The sequence below is a fragment of the Oncorhynchus nerka genome, linkage group LG12, assembly GCF_034236695.1.
Source record: "Oncorhynchus nerka isolate Pitt River linkage group LG12, Oner_Uvic_2.0, whole genome shotgun sequence".
Lineage (NCBI taxonomy): Eukaryota > Metazoa > Chordata > Actinopteri > Salmoniformes > Salmonidae > Oncorhynchus > Oncorhynchus nerka.
The window spans coordinates 81408167-81421979 of NC_088407.1; the positions used below are offsets into that span (position 1 = coordinate 81408167).

Below are 13813 nucleotides of genomic sequence, written 5' to 3' on the forward strand. Positions count from 1 at the left end.
GAGAGAAAATCACTGCCATTGACAATAAATAGTTTGAAAAGGTACGAACTAGCATCATACTAGTTTAGGAGCCGGTTAGTGTGACGTTACTCCCGTCAGACCGTTGATTACACCCCATCTATCTCTCCTTTCTAAAATGTATACTTTGTTACATTGCAATGTATTTCCTCCTAAAGGTTTACGAGCTGTGTGACCCCGACCAGAAAGCCATAAATGAAAGGAATTAGCACCCATATACAGTAGTAGTAGCTCTGGTCCATGGCGCGAAGACAACATCGAGTTGCCTGTCATCACGTGATGGAACGGAGCGCTGCGTTTATATCTACTAGTCTGGATGGCTGCACTGTTTATTTTATTCCACAAGATGGCGCCGTTGTACAGATTTATTTTCAGCTATAAACTATTCTCAAACATTTTACAGTCATATCAACGTGATTAGTGACCTAGCTAACACCTCACAAAAACTACAGTGACGTGGAATCTTTTTAATTAGTCATTTTGATATCACTCTGTTACAAATGTACATTTCCTCAGTCATCCATCTAATCCAATACCCGAACTGACAATGAAAAAAAAACTGTCATTCTGCCCCTGAGCAAGGCAGTTAACCCACTGTTCCCACGGCGCCGAAGACCTGGATGTAGATTAAGGAACCTCTCTGATTCAATGTGGAAGACACATTTCAGTTGAAGGTACAACTGACTAGGTATCCCCCTTTCCCTTTATATACAGATAAAGCAGTATGTAAAAATGACTAAAGATCCCACACAGTCATCCCATTTCCCAAGTAAAAATATCCTTTGAATGACCAAAACGTCCTCCATAATATTTTTACACTATTACAATGCTCAGAATTGAAGAAATTGTAAATTATCTCTCATCTCTAAATATCAGGAAGCCTGAGAGAACAGGCTGAGTGGGTGGGGAGCTTATATCATGAGCTTGCCTTGACTGACAGCTCTTTGAAACACACTTGTGGTCGTTGCCAGGTAACAAGGTAAACAATGGTTGAGTCATTGATGTTCAGGTAAACAATGGTTGAGTCATTGATGTTCAGGTAAACACTCGGCCACATGTCATTTCGAGCCTAAGCAGTATGCCTCAACACACACATTTCTCTGCAAAATGCTCTCATGGTCAACAGAGCTGATCATGGAGTATTGGATATCAGACAAACAGCATCAGTACACAACTGCATTTCTATTGCTGTGTAACTAATTACAGGATACAGTTCACTGATGCACTTCTTCCTAAGACTAAGTAAAGCCTGAGTCATCTTAGAAGCTTAGACACGAGGGAACGTACATGAAAACAGCATACAATAAGTGTACTGGACAGTTTATTGGTGCCTCCGCATTAGCATTATAAATACAAATACGTTCAGAATTGTATAGTCACGCCTACTCCCACTCCGGTGCTCGGCGTCGCCGGTGGACTAACCACCGGGCCTGGCAACCATCGTTATGCACACGTGGACATCATTGTAATCCAAGATGGCGTAGCAGTAAGACGTGTTTGTTTTTATCCCGTGTAAATATTCATTTTTTTGTGTTTTTTTGTGTATATTTCAATATATTTGAATCTCTTTTTTCCATTTTCGATTCAAATATACCTTCCTGCAACCCGCCTCACCCAATGTGGCACGGATCTGCTATTTTTTAGACCTTATAATCTTAAACCTCCATCATAAACTAGCCATCAGAAGCTAGCCAGATAATTAGCTACCAGCTATTTAGTCATTGTTAGCCACTGCTAGTGGTCTTTACCTTTAGCTCACACACCAGCCACTTTAATAATCATACCTGCCAGTCTGCACAGCGCGATATCAGCCCTGAGCATCTCAAACTGCTTTTCTCCACTACATCACCAGATTCCTGCCGCAAGCTCTAGACCATTAGTGGCTATTGTGGATAACGCCCTTGTCCAGAAGCAAGCACCGGTTAGCCTCGAGCTAGCCTCAAGCTAGGCCCATCTCCTGGCTAGCCAACGACGTACATCAACTACAATAGCTCTCTTGCCAATTGGCCTGTACCTTTTGTTGACACGGAGCCACGCCGATCCATCATGACTGGTCTGCTGACGTAATTCGGGCTGATGTGCTCTCAACCGTCCTCTGCGTCATGGATGTCGGTGAAGACCATCTGCTAGCCCCGGCACGCTAGGTTTCTGAACGCCGTGTCTCCCGCACGCCTACCGTAGTAACGACTACCAAACGAACGGCTCCGTTTCATCTATTGCTGCTCATTGAACCCTATGTTCACTCGGCTACACAGCTGATGCCTGCTGGACCGTTCATTAACACGGTACTTCATTTTGTTTATCTGTCGGCCCCAGCCTCGAACTCAGGCCCTGTGTGTAGCTAACTGACCCTCTCTGCCCATTCATCGCCATTTACCCGTTGTTCTTGTCTTAGCTGTTTACCCGTTGTTGTCTTAGCTGTTTACCCGTTGTTGTTGTCTTAGCTGTTTACCCGTTGTTGTCTTAGCTGTTTACCCGTTGTTGTTGTCTTAGCTGTTTACCCGTTGTTGTCTTAGCTCTCCCAATCAATACCTGTGATTGCTTTATGCCTCTCTCTAATGTCAATATGCCTTGTATACTGTTGTTTAGGATAGTTATCATTGTTTTACTTTACTGCGGAGCCCCGAGTCCCACTCAACATGCCTTAGATAGCTCCTTTGTCCCAGCCCCCACACATGCGGAGACCTCACCTAGCTTAACTGGTGCCTTCCAGAGATGCAACCTCTCTCATCGTCACTCAATGCCTAGGTTTACCTCCACTGTACTCACATCCTACCATACCCTTGTCTGTACATTATGCCCTGAATCTATCCTACCATGCCCAGAAATCTGCTCCTTTTATACTCTGTTCCCAATGCACTCGACGACCAGTTCTTATAGCCTTTAGCCGTGCCCTCATCCTACTCCTATAGTTTGTTAACAAGAAATTTGTGGAGTGATTGAAAAACGGGTTTTAATGACTCCAACTTAATTGTGTGTAAATTTCTGACTTCAACTGGATGTATCCATAAGACATTTATTATATAGTTTACAGTCGGCCAGCCGAGCTGAAAGACTGATCGACATGAACACTCATGAGAAATAAAGATGAGAAATAATGGTGAGGCATCATTCGACAGTAGAAAAAAAGATTAAAGCCATAGTCCTAATATGGGCATGTGGCCGCCCTACACTTTTGCAGGACCCCATTGATTCGTACAATTTGTAACACTCATATCCCCCCCCATCTGAATGATTATAGAAACTATACAAAGTAACAAAGTGTGATGTCATATCACGTAAAAAAATGCAAATCTACAGAGATTAAAGGGGAGGGAAGCGGTAGAGGAGGGGGACCCATGTACCCGCGCGTCAATCAAGCAGGCTTCACTCACTCACTTGGTTTCAGTCACCCCCAAGATTGAAGAGGGAGACAAATCCAGCTATGGCCTCCTCCTTGTCAGGCCTCTCACAATGGGCAGACAGGGGTCACACAGCTTCCCCACATACGGCGCTGGATCAAGGGTGACCTTGTTGAAGAGGAGATCCCAGGAGCCTGTCTATGTAGCCTGTAATGTTTTTGAAAAGGGAAATGTTCAGTTAAACAGGTAGTGAATTTTATTTCCTTTTCTGAAACACGATGCTATCAATTCGTTGGAGTAGTGATCTACTTATTTTACTATGTGTTGTCTGGAGTTCTTGAAGTACTCAATTTGAAATATGCAATAGTTGGTTGTGTACTTTTTTGTGAAACTTTTCCATGTTTTTATTTGGAATTTTTGTGTGCCTGAAATGCTCAATCGATTTAAAATGAATGACGCTAACTTACAGTTTGTTGGGTCTGTCGTCACGGCTTCACAGCATATCCCCCCTTCTTTGCCCTGGGTAAGCTGATTTTGTATCGCAGCATTCCTGCTGCGGTGGTTGCCTTGGAAGCGGTGCAGACAGAATTTTCTAAAATGCCTGTCATTACAACTTGATGACACTTGAAAGACACAAGGAGATGGAAAGTTAAATAATTACCCCCCTTCCCTACGGAATCATCATGATTAGCCTCAATGACACAAGCTACATTAACTGTAAGACAACAACCCACACAATGGAATGGAAGAACATGATTTTAGGGGTAAATTACAAATACTATACACAACGCAACTCCTTCTGTGGACAACATTCTTTCATGTCAGCTGTGTGCTGGCAGTTCTCAGACAACGTAGGGGGGCAAGAACCAAAACCATAGAGTGAATATCAGGTGTGTTACAGAAAATATCAAAACTGTTACAGCCATCGTGTCAGACTCATCAAACTCTGATACTTACAGCGCTTGCAAGATCCACTGATCCACTGTCAATGATTGTACAGCATCCGTCTTCAGGATCAGCTTCCTGGCAAGACCCATCAAATGTTCTCCCCAATTGATAAAGCAACTGCGCTTGAAATGTGTACTACACACGCGTGACATGATTTCCGGTGCAGCCTGTCCACCTGAAATTAAAAGCAGGTCCTGCTATCCAATCAATGTCTTCAATCTTCAGAAGATAGTGTAAAGTTAAATCAACACTATGGCATCCAGTCACAACACAGCGGTAGGTAGCTTGCTAGCTAAAAGTCACAACACAGTGGTAGGTAGCTTGCTAGCTAAAAGTCACGACACAGTGGTAGGTAGCTTGCTAGCTAAAAGTCACGACACAGTGGTAGGTAGCTTGCTAGCTAAAAGTCACGACACAGTGGTAGGTAGCTTGCTAGCTAAAAGTCACGACACAGATGAAAAGGGGTTATAGTTACCAGTATTGTTCTACCACGTTGTGCTTACGCTATTTTATGGTTTGTAAACAAAGCCATATGATGACGGTTTTAAGGCGTTACATATTTAAATGAGTTATAATTACAAGACACTATCATTGGTGTATAAACATTACCGGCTTTACCTGACTTTGCATAAAGTAATACCTGCTTCCTGAATCCAAACGTTTGACATGGGAGGGGACCAGTAACTGTATGATACCAGCTTCAGTTATTTTTCATACTTACGTCAAACTATGATGAACTGGTTCCATCAAGATGTCATCCCATTTGATGAAAAACATTATTTTCACTGTTTATGACCTTTTTAAAGTGACCAGTGTTCAATGACTCCATGTACACAGGGCAAAGCTGTCTCTTAAGGTGCAGGGTAGTGTAGCCGGCTAGAAACAGTGACTAAGCTTCAGGGCAGGGTACTGGGCGGAGGCCGGCTAGTGTTTACTGTTTTAACAGTCTGATGATGGCCTGGAGATAGATGCACCTGTTCTGTCACTTCCTTCTGGTAGCGGGGTGAACGAGTTGTGGCTCGGGTGACTGAGGTCCTTGATGATCTTTATGGCCTTCCTGTGACACCGGGTGCTGTAGATGTCCTGGAGGGCAGGCAGTGTTTCCTCGATAATAAGTTGGGCTGACCGCACCACCCTCTGGAGAGCCCTGCCGTTGTGGACAGTTCAATTGCCGTACCAGGCGATGATACTCCCCGACAGGGACCATTTCAGGTTGTCAGGGATGTGCACCCCCGAGGAACTTGAAGCTTTTGACCCTTTTCACTGCGGCCCCGTCAATGAGATATAGCCACAGGACATAGCCCCTGAACAGTTATCGCAGAATATTTATTTTGAGGGAATTGACGGAGTGGCTTACACACACACACACACACACACACACACACACACACACACACACACACACACACACACACACACACACACACACACACACACACACACGACACCAATTCCTGCCTGTAGCTATTCTCTGACAGCCTCAATGGCTTTTTTAGGTTAATCTATAGCGTACCCACAGTTTAGATGTCATTACAGTTTCATACGCTGTTCATCACAGCCCCGCTTATGGCAGCGACAGACAGGCAGCCCTCCAACTGAGACACCAGCATTTAGCTGCTGTCTCCAATTCAGATTGGACAGGGGAAGACTAAACCAAACCAAACCACCTAGTGTATCATTCCAAATCATCCTAGTGAAATGGAATGAAATGAGAGGGGACGCATGATTTAGATTGGGTGTAATCATTTGACACATTTCCAGTAATTAAAAGAATGCCTCAACGAAAGGCGCGCGGCTTGGTGTAATTGTTGGCGTGACGATGAGCCCCGACACTATAACTCGGGCACTGTTGACAGGCGAGGGAGAGAGAGAGAGAGAGAAAAGAGAGAGGGGGAAAGAGAAGAAGGGGGCTGGGTAGACGGATACGAGGATTTTGAAGGAAGATGTTAAAGATTAGGAAGTAATGTGTCTCTCTTGTTTTAAAGCCAGGAGCAAAATGTTTTTCTGTATATTGCCCAGACAGAGAGAGAGAGAGAAACAGAGAGGGGTGGAGAGAAAGAGAGAGAGAGGTGGAGGTAGAGAGGAAGAGGGAGTGAAGAGAGAGAGAATCTATTTAGCGGCATGGTTGAACAAGAGGGGGAGAAAGAGAGAAAGAGGGCAGTGAATTAAACAGCTCTTCTTGATGTGGTGTGAGAAGTGAATTGGAGGTGGGACGAGAGAGAGAGAGAGTGTGGCTAACTAGAGAGAGTAGCTAGCCTCTGGCTGGCTGAGAGTGAGTGAGTGTGTGGCTGACTAAGAGTGAATGGGGCCAGGCAGTGTGGGTGTTTTCTTGGCTAGACTGTCTCTCTGTAACTGGTCCAGAGTTATAAGCAGAGGCAATTGATTGGCAAGAAACTAACTACCATAACTGTCGTATCCCTATAACAGGGTCTGCAACAGGTTGATCGCAAGTAGCTCATAGGCCACCTATGAGTAGCTTGTCAAACCATTTTGAAAGTACGTGCAATTTTCACATGTTCCCACCACAAACTGTCATAAACAAATCTCAGAAGTATCAGACACCGAAAGCTCCCAGGTACTATGTAACCAATGATTCATTGACATTATCCCACCCCTGGTTAGCCACCATTGGCTTAAAAAGCCAAACCTAACACAATATCTGCCAATTAATTTCCAGGAATATTGTCCCCCCTGTCTGTCTGTGAGGTGGGCTTGTTTGTCTATCACCGTGTGTAGCCAGTTGATGTGATAACCATCTTGTGGGTTGACAGAAAAACGTTGCCCAAAACCTGCTCAATTAAATGTTAACTGTATAGTAGGCTTACCTGGCAGAAGTATATCATTTGTATCTATTTGTCACGCCCTGGTCTAAGTATTTTGTGTTTTTCTTCATGTATTGGGTCAGGCCAGGGTGTGGCATGGAGTTTTTGTATTGTGGTGTGTTTTGTCTTGGGGTTTTGGTGTGTATGTATTTGGGATTGTAGCTAGTGGGGTTATCTAGCAAAGTCTATGGCTGTCTGGAGTGGTTCTCAATCAGAGGCAGGTGCTTATCGTTGTCTCTGATTGGGAACCATATTTAGGCAGCCATATTCTTTGAGTTTGTCGTGGGTGATTGTCCTGAGTGTCTTGATGTCCTTGTTTGATGTTAGTTGACACAAGTATAGGCTGTTTTCGGTTCGTTTATTGTTTTGTAGTGTTCGTGTTTTGTTTAAATAAACATGGATCGCAATCGACACGCTGCAGTTTGGTCCGACTCTCCTTCACCACACCTAGAAAACCGTTACAGAATCACCCACCACAAACGGACCAAGCAGCGTGTCAACAGGCAGGAGCCGCAGGAGAGGCAACAGAGGCAGCAGCAGCAGGAGCAGCAGCAGCTGCAGTGGGAGAGGCTGCATTACTTGAAGAAATGGACATGGGAGGACGACCTGGACGGTAAAGGACCCTGAGCTCAGCCTGGAGAATATCGTCGCCCCAAGGAAGAACTGGAGGCGGAGAAAGCTGAGAGGCGCAGGTATGAGGAGGCAGCACGGCGTAGCGGATGGAAGCCCGAGAGTCAGCCCCAAAAAATTATTGGGGGGGGCTCACAGGGAGTAGGGCTACGCTAGGTAGGAGACCTACGCTAACTTCCTGTGGTTACCGGGGGGCTGGGCAGGCAACGTGTTATGCAGTGGTGCGCACGGTGTCCCCAGTGCGGGTGCATAGCCCGGTGCGGTATATTCCAGCTCCGCGTATCGGCCGGGCTAGATTGAGCGTCGAGCCAAATGCCATGAAGCCGGCTCTACGCATCTGGTCCCCAGTGCGTCTCCTTGGGCCGGCTTACATGGCACCAGCCTTGCGCTCGGTGTCTCCGGTTCGCCTGCATAGCCCAGTGCGGGCTATTCCACCTCGCCGCACTGGCAGGGCGACCGAGAGTATTCAACCAGGTAAGGTTGGGCAGGCTCGGTGCTCAAGAGCTCCAGTGCGCCTGCACGGTCCGGTCTATTCAGTACCACCTCCACACCCCAGCCCTCCAGTAGCAGCTCCCCGCACCAGGCTTCCTGTGCGTGTCCTCGGTTCAGTACCACCAGTGCCAACACCACGCATCAGGCCTATAGTGCGCCTCGTCTCTCCTGCGCTGTCGGAGTCTCCCGCCTGTTCAGCTCAGCTAGAGCCTTCTTCCTCTACAGCGCTGCTGGAGTCTCCTGTCTGTTCAGCGCAGCCAGAGCTGCCAGCCTGCATGGAGCAGCCAGAGCTGTCAGCCTACATGGAGCAGCCAGAGCTGTCAGCCTACATGGAGCAGCCAGAGCTGTCAGTCTACATGGAGCTGTCAGTCTGCATGGAGCAGCCAGAGCTGCCAGTCTGCATGGAGCTGCCAGTCTGCAAGGAGCAGCCAGAGCTGTCAGTCTACATGAAGCAGCCAGAGCTGCCAGTCTGCAAGGAGCTGCCAGTCTGCAAGGAGCTGCCAGTCTGCAAGGAGCTGTCAGTCTGCAAGGAGCCGCCAGTCTGCCCAGCGCCGCCAGTGCCGCCAGTCTGCCCAGCGCCGCCAGTCTGCCCAGCGCCGCCAGCGCCGCCAGTCTGCCCAGCGTCGCCAGTCTGCCCAGCGCCGCCAGTCTGCCCAGCGTCAGGATCAGTTAGATCCACCAGTCTGCCAGGATCCGCCAGTCAGCCAGGATTAGTGTGCAGGTGCTCTCCAGGTGCTTATCGTTGTCTCTGATTGGGAACCATATTTAGGCAGCCATATTCTTTGAGTTTGTCATGGGTGATTGTCCTGAGTGTCTTGATGTTCTTGTTTGATGTTAGTTGACACAAGTATAGGCTGTTTTCGGTTTTCATTTCGTCTATTGTTTTGTAGTGTTCGTGTTTAGTCGTGTTTACGTTTTGTTTAAATAAACATGGATCGCAATCGACACGCTGCAGTTTGGTCCGACTCTCCTTCACCACACCTAGAAAACCGTTACACTATTATTTGTTGTTTGCAAACTTTGCCATAAAATGAGCAGCAGCACAGAACCATCACAAGGCCGGCATTAGACCTCAAATTCCTCACTCCCTAGATGCGCACTTAAAGGAGAATTACACTCAAAACTCTAAATTCTTCCAGACCCTAAAAAAAGTATGTTGATGTGATTTATGCATTGACATGGACTCGAAACATGCAATTCATATTTTTTGCTATAAACAAATAGTAATTTTAAGAGTGAAAAAGAAACCAGGAAAAATTTAACTGAGAACATAATTATTTTGGGGAAAACAAATCTAATATTTGATTGTTGTTTAATTAATAATCGTTATTTTACCAGGTATATTGACAGAAAACAACACAGTGCACTTGTACACTAAGGACCCTGGGAAGAGTTGATAACATAGTGCACTACTTTCTCTTGTACACTAAGTACTCTGGGAAGAGTTGATAACATAATGCACTACTTTCTCTTGTACACTAAGGACTCTGGGAAGAGTTGATAACAGTGCACTACTTTCTCTTGTACAATAAGGACCCTGGGAAGAGTTGATAACAGTGCACTACTTTCTCTTGTACACTAAGGACTCTGGGAAGAGTTGATAACATAGTGCACTACTTTCTCTTGTACACTAAGGACCCTGGGAAGAGTTCCAGGGGAGAGGAGAAGAATGTGCCTATTCGAAAGCTAGAAAACAAATTAGTAGCTGATGACAAGTTTCATTTTGTTAAAGTAACCCTCACGATAGAAAAGGTTTGGAGACCCCTGCTCTATAGTAATATATACCATCTAACAGATACTTTGAGATTGGGGAACCCTGATCTATAGAGTCTTGTTACATTTTCTCTCTCTCTCTCTCTCTCTCTCTCTCTCTCTCTCTCTCAAACCGTGAAACTGTTGTGTATTCTGAGTTTACCTGGTTGACTTCCAACAGGTCATGTGTGCGAAAGTATGTACTAATTGATTAAAGCGGCAATCAGCAATTGAAACAAGTGATGTCCCCACCCCCGTTTGGGTCAGAAGCTGAGGAATGGGGCTGGAGAAATGTAATCACTTTCAAGGACAGAATTATGGATGCAAGGACTTGCCCACCGCTTGACTGATAGTGTCGACTTAAACACACACACACCTTAACTGTCACTGTTACTCACACACATACACACACTCAATCACACCCCCACTCACGCACTCATTACTGATGCCACACACTTACACACACACACACACACACCTACGCTGCTGCTAAAATGGTTATTGATTAGATGTATTACTACCACTATGCTGTTGTTCATTGATTATTGATTTCTATTACCATTAGTATATATTTATCTTGCTACTGGTCACTATTACTGCTGTTTACATGTATATATTACCACTAGTATATTACCACCAGTATTTATATATTCCTGCTACTGGTCACTATTACTGCTGTTTACATGTATATATTATCACTAGTATAATACCACCAGTATTTATATAGTCCTGCTACCAGTCACTTTTCATCCTTGTTTACATGTATATATTACTACTAGTATATTACCATCAGTATTTATATATTCCTATTCTGTATATCCACCTATCACGCCTACACTCACACTCTTGCAGACTGACACACATACACACACACACCACCACCACCACCACCACTGGTGGCCCGTACGGGAGTTGTAGCGATGAGTAAATATTGGATACCACGAAATTGGGGAGAAAAGGGGGTAAAAATTCAACAACAAAAAAAGTCATAGTCAATCAATAATATAATCATACTATTCTCATAGTTTCTACGGTAAATTAAAGATAAACATTTTGGCTAAGAGAAACGTTCAGAACTTTTGTGAAACATCACAGGATGGTTTTCAGAGATAGATGGGAGGTGTTGAGGGTACCTGAAGGATGGGACTGGATGGTTTTCAGAGATAGATGGGAGGTGTTGAGGGTACCTGAAGGATGGGACTGGATGGTTTTCAGAGATAGATGGGAGGTGTTGAGGGTACCTGAAGGATGGGACTGGATGGTTTTCAGAGATAGATGGGAGGTGTTGAGGGTACCTGAAGGATGGGACTGGATGGTTTTCAGAGATAGATGGGAGGTGTTGAGGGTACCTGAAGGATGGGACTGGATGGTTTTCAGAGATAGATGGGAGGTGTTGAGGGTACCTGAAGGATGGGACTGGATGGTTTTCAGAGATAGATGGGAGGTGTTGAGGGTACCTGAAGGATGGGACTGGATGGTTTTCAGAGATAGATGGGAGGTGTTGAGGGTACCTGAAGGATGGGACTAAAAACAAACTAAAGATAACTAGTGTAAAATATACTGTGTCCATAAAATGTATATAGTTTGTATTAGCAGGAAGTGGAAGCATACACATCGTTTTCCATTAGTTTACTCCAACTAGGGAGGGGTGATAGGGTCTAGGGAGGGGTGATAGGGTTAGGGAGGGGTGATAGGGACTAGGGAGGGGTGATAGGGACTAGGGAGGGATGATAGGTACTAGGGAGGGGTGAAAGGGACTAGGGAGGGGTGATAGGGACTAGGGAGGGGTGATAGGGACTAGGGAGGGGTGATAGGGACTAGGAGGGGTTATAGGACTAGGAGGGTGATAGGGACTAGGGAGGGTGATAGGGACTAGGGGAGGGGTGATAGGGACTAGGGATGGTGATAGGGACTAGGAGGGGTGATAGGGACTAGGGAGTGGTGATATGGACTAGGGAGGGGTGATAGGGACTAGGAGGGGTGATAGGGACTAGGGAGGGGTGATAGGGACTAGGGAGGTGATAGGGAATAGGGAGGGGTGATAGGTCTAGGAGGTGATAGGGACTAGGAGGGGTGATAGGGTCTAGGAGGGGTGATAGGGACTAGGGAGGGGTGATAGGGACTAGGAGGGGTGATAGGGTCTAGGAGGGTGATAGGACTAGGGAGGGGTGATAGGGACTAGGAGGGTGATAGGGACTAGGAGGGTGATAGGGACTAGGAGGTGATAGGGACTAGGGGTGATAGGGACTAGGGAGGGGTGATAGGGTCTAGGGAGGGTGATAGGGACTAGGGAGGGTGATAGGGACTAGGGAGGGGTGATAGGGTCTAGGGAGGGGTGAAAGGGACTAGGAGGGGTGATAGGGACTAGGGAGGGTGATAGGGACTAGGGAGGGGTGATAGGGACTAGGGAGGGTGATAGGGACTAGGGGGGTGATAGGGACTAGGGACTAGGAGGGGTGATAGGACTAGGGAGGGGTGATAGGTCTAGGAAGGGGTGATAGGGTCTAAGGAGGGGTGATAGGGACTAGGAGGGGTGATAGGGACTAGGGAGGGGTGATAGGGACTAGGGAGGGTGATAGGACTAGGGAGGGGTGATAGGGACTAGGGAGGAGGTGATAGGGTTAGGGAGGGTGATAGGGACTAGGAGGGTGATAGGACTAGGGAGGGGTGATAGGAACTAGGGAGGGGTGATAGGTCTAGGAGGGGTGATAGGGTTAGGGAGGGTGATAGGACTAGGAGGGTGATAGGGACTAGGGAGTGGTGATAGGGACTAGGGAGGGGTGATAGGGTTAGGGAGGGGTGATAGGGACTAGGGAGGGGTGATAGGGTCTAGGGAGGGGTGATAGGGACTAGGGAGGGGTGATAGGGACTAGGGAGGGGTGATAGGGTTAGGGAAGGGTGATAGGGACTAGGGAGGGGTGATAGGGACTAGGGAGGGGTGATAGGGACTAGGGAGGGGTGATAGGGACTAGGGAGGGGTGATAGGCACTAGGGAGGGGTGATAGGCACTAGGGAGGGGTGATAGGGACTAGGGAGGGGTGATAGGGACTAGGGGGAAATAATAAAGGAAAGTATATGTTTACTCCAACTAGTGAGGGTGATAGGGTTAGGGAGGGGTGATAGGGACTAGGGGAAAATAATAAAGGAAAGTATATATTTACTCCAACTAGGGAGGGGTGATAGGGTTAGGGAGGGGTGATAGGGTTAGGGAGGGTGATAGGGTTAGGGGGGGGTGATAGGGACTAGGGAGGGGTGATAGGGACTAGGGGGAAATAATAAAGGAAAGTATATATTTACTCCAACTAGGGAGGGTGATAGGGTTAGGGAGGGGTGATAGGGACTAGGGGAAAATAATAAAGGAAAGTATATATTTACTCCAACTAGGGAGGGGTGATAGGGTTAGGGAGGGGTGATAGGGTTAGGGGGGGTGATAGGGTTAGGGAGGGGTGATAGGACTAGGGAGGGGTGATAGGGACTAGGGAGGGGTGATAGGACTAGGGAGGGGTGATCGGGACTAGGGAGGGGTGATAGGGACTAGGGAGGGGTGATAGACCCCAGGGAGGGGTGATAGACCCCAGGGAGGGGTGATAGGGACCAGGGAAGGGTGATAGGGACTAGGGAGGGGTGATAGGGTTAGGGGGTGATAGGACTAGGGAGGGGTGATAGGACTAGGAGGGTGATAGGACTAGGGAGGGGTGATAGGGACTAGGGAGGTGATAGGACCAGGGAGGGGTGATGGACCCCAGGGGAGGGTGATAGGACCCAGGAGGGTGATAGGGACCAGGGAGGGGTGATAGGGACTAGGAGGGG

At 47.0% G+C, this 13813-nt stretch overlaps 1 pseudogene; it reads left to right on the forward strand.

Moving 5' to 3' along the window:
- Positions 1-13813, forward strand: part of LOC135574139 (uncharacterized) — a 154636-nt pseudogene that overhangs the window by 33307 nt on the left and 107516 nt on the right.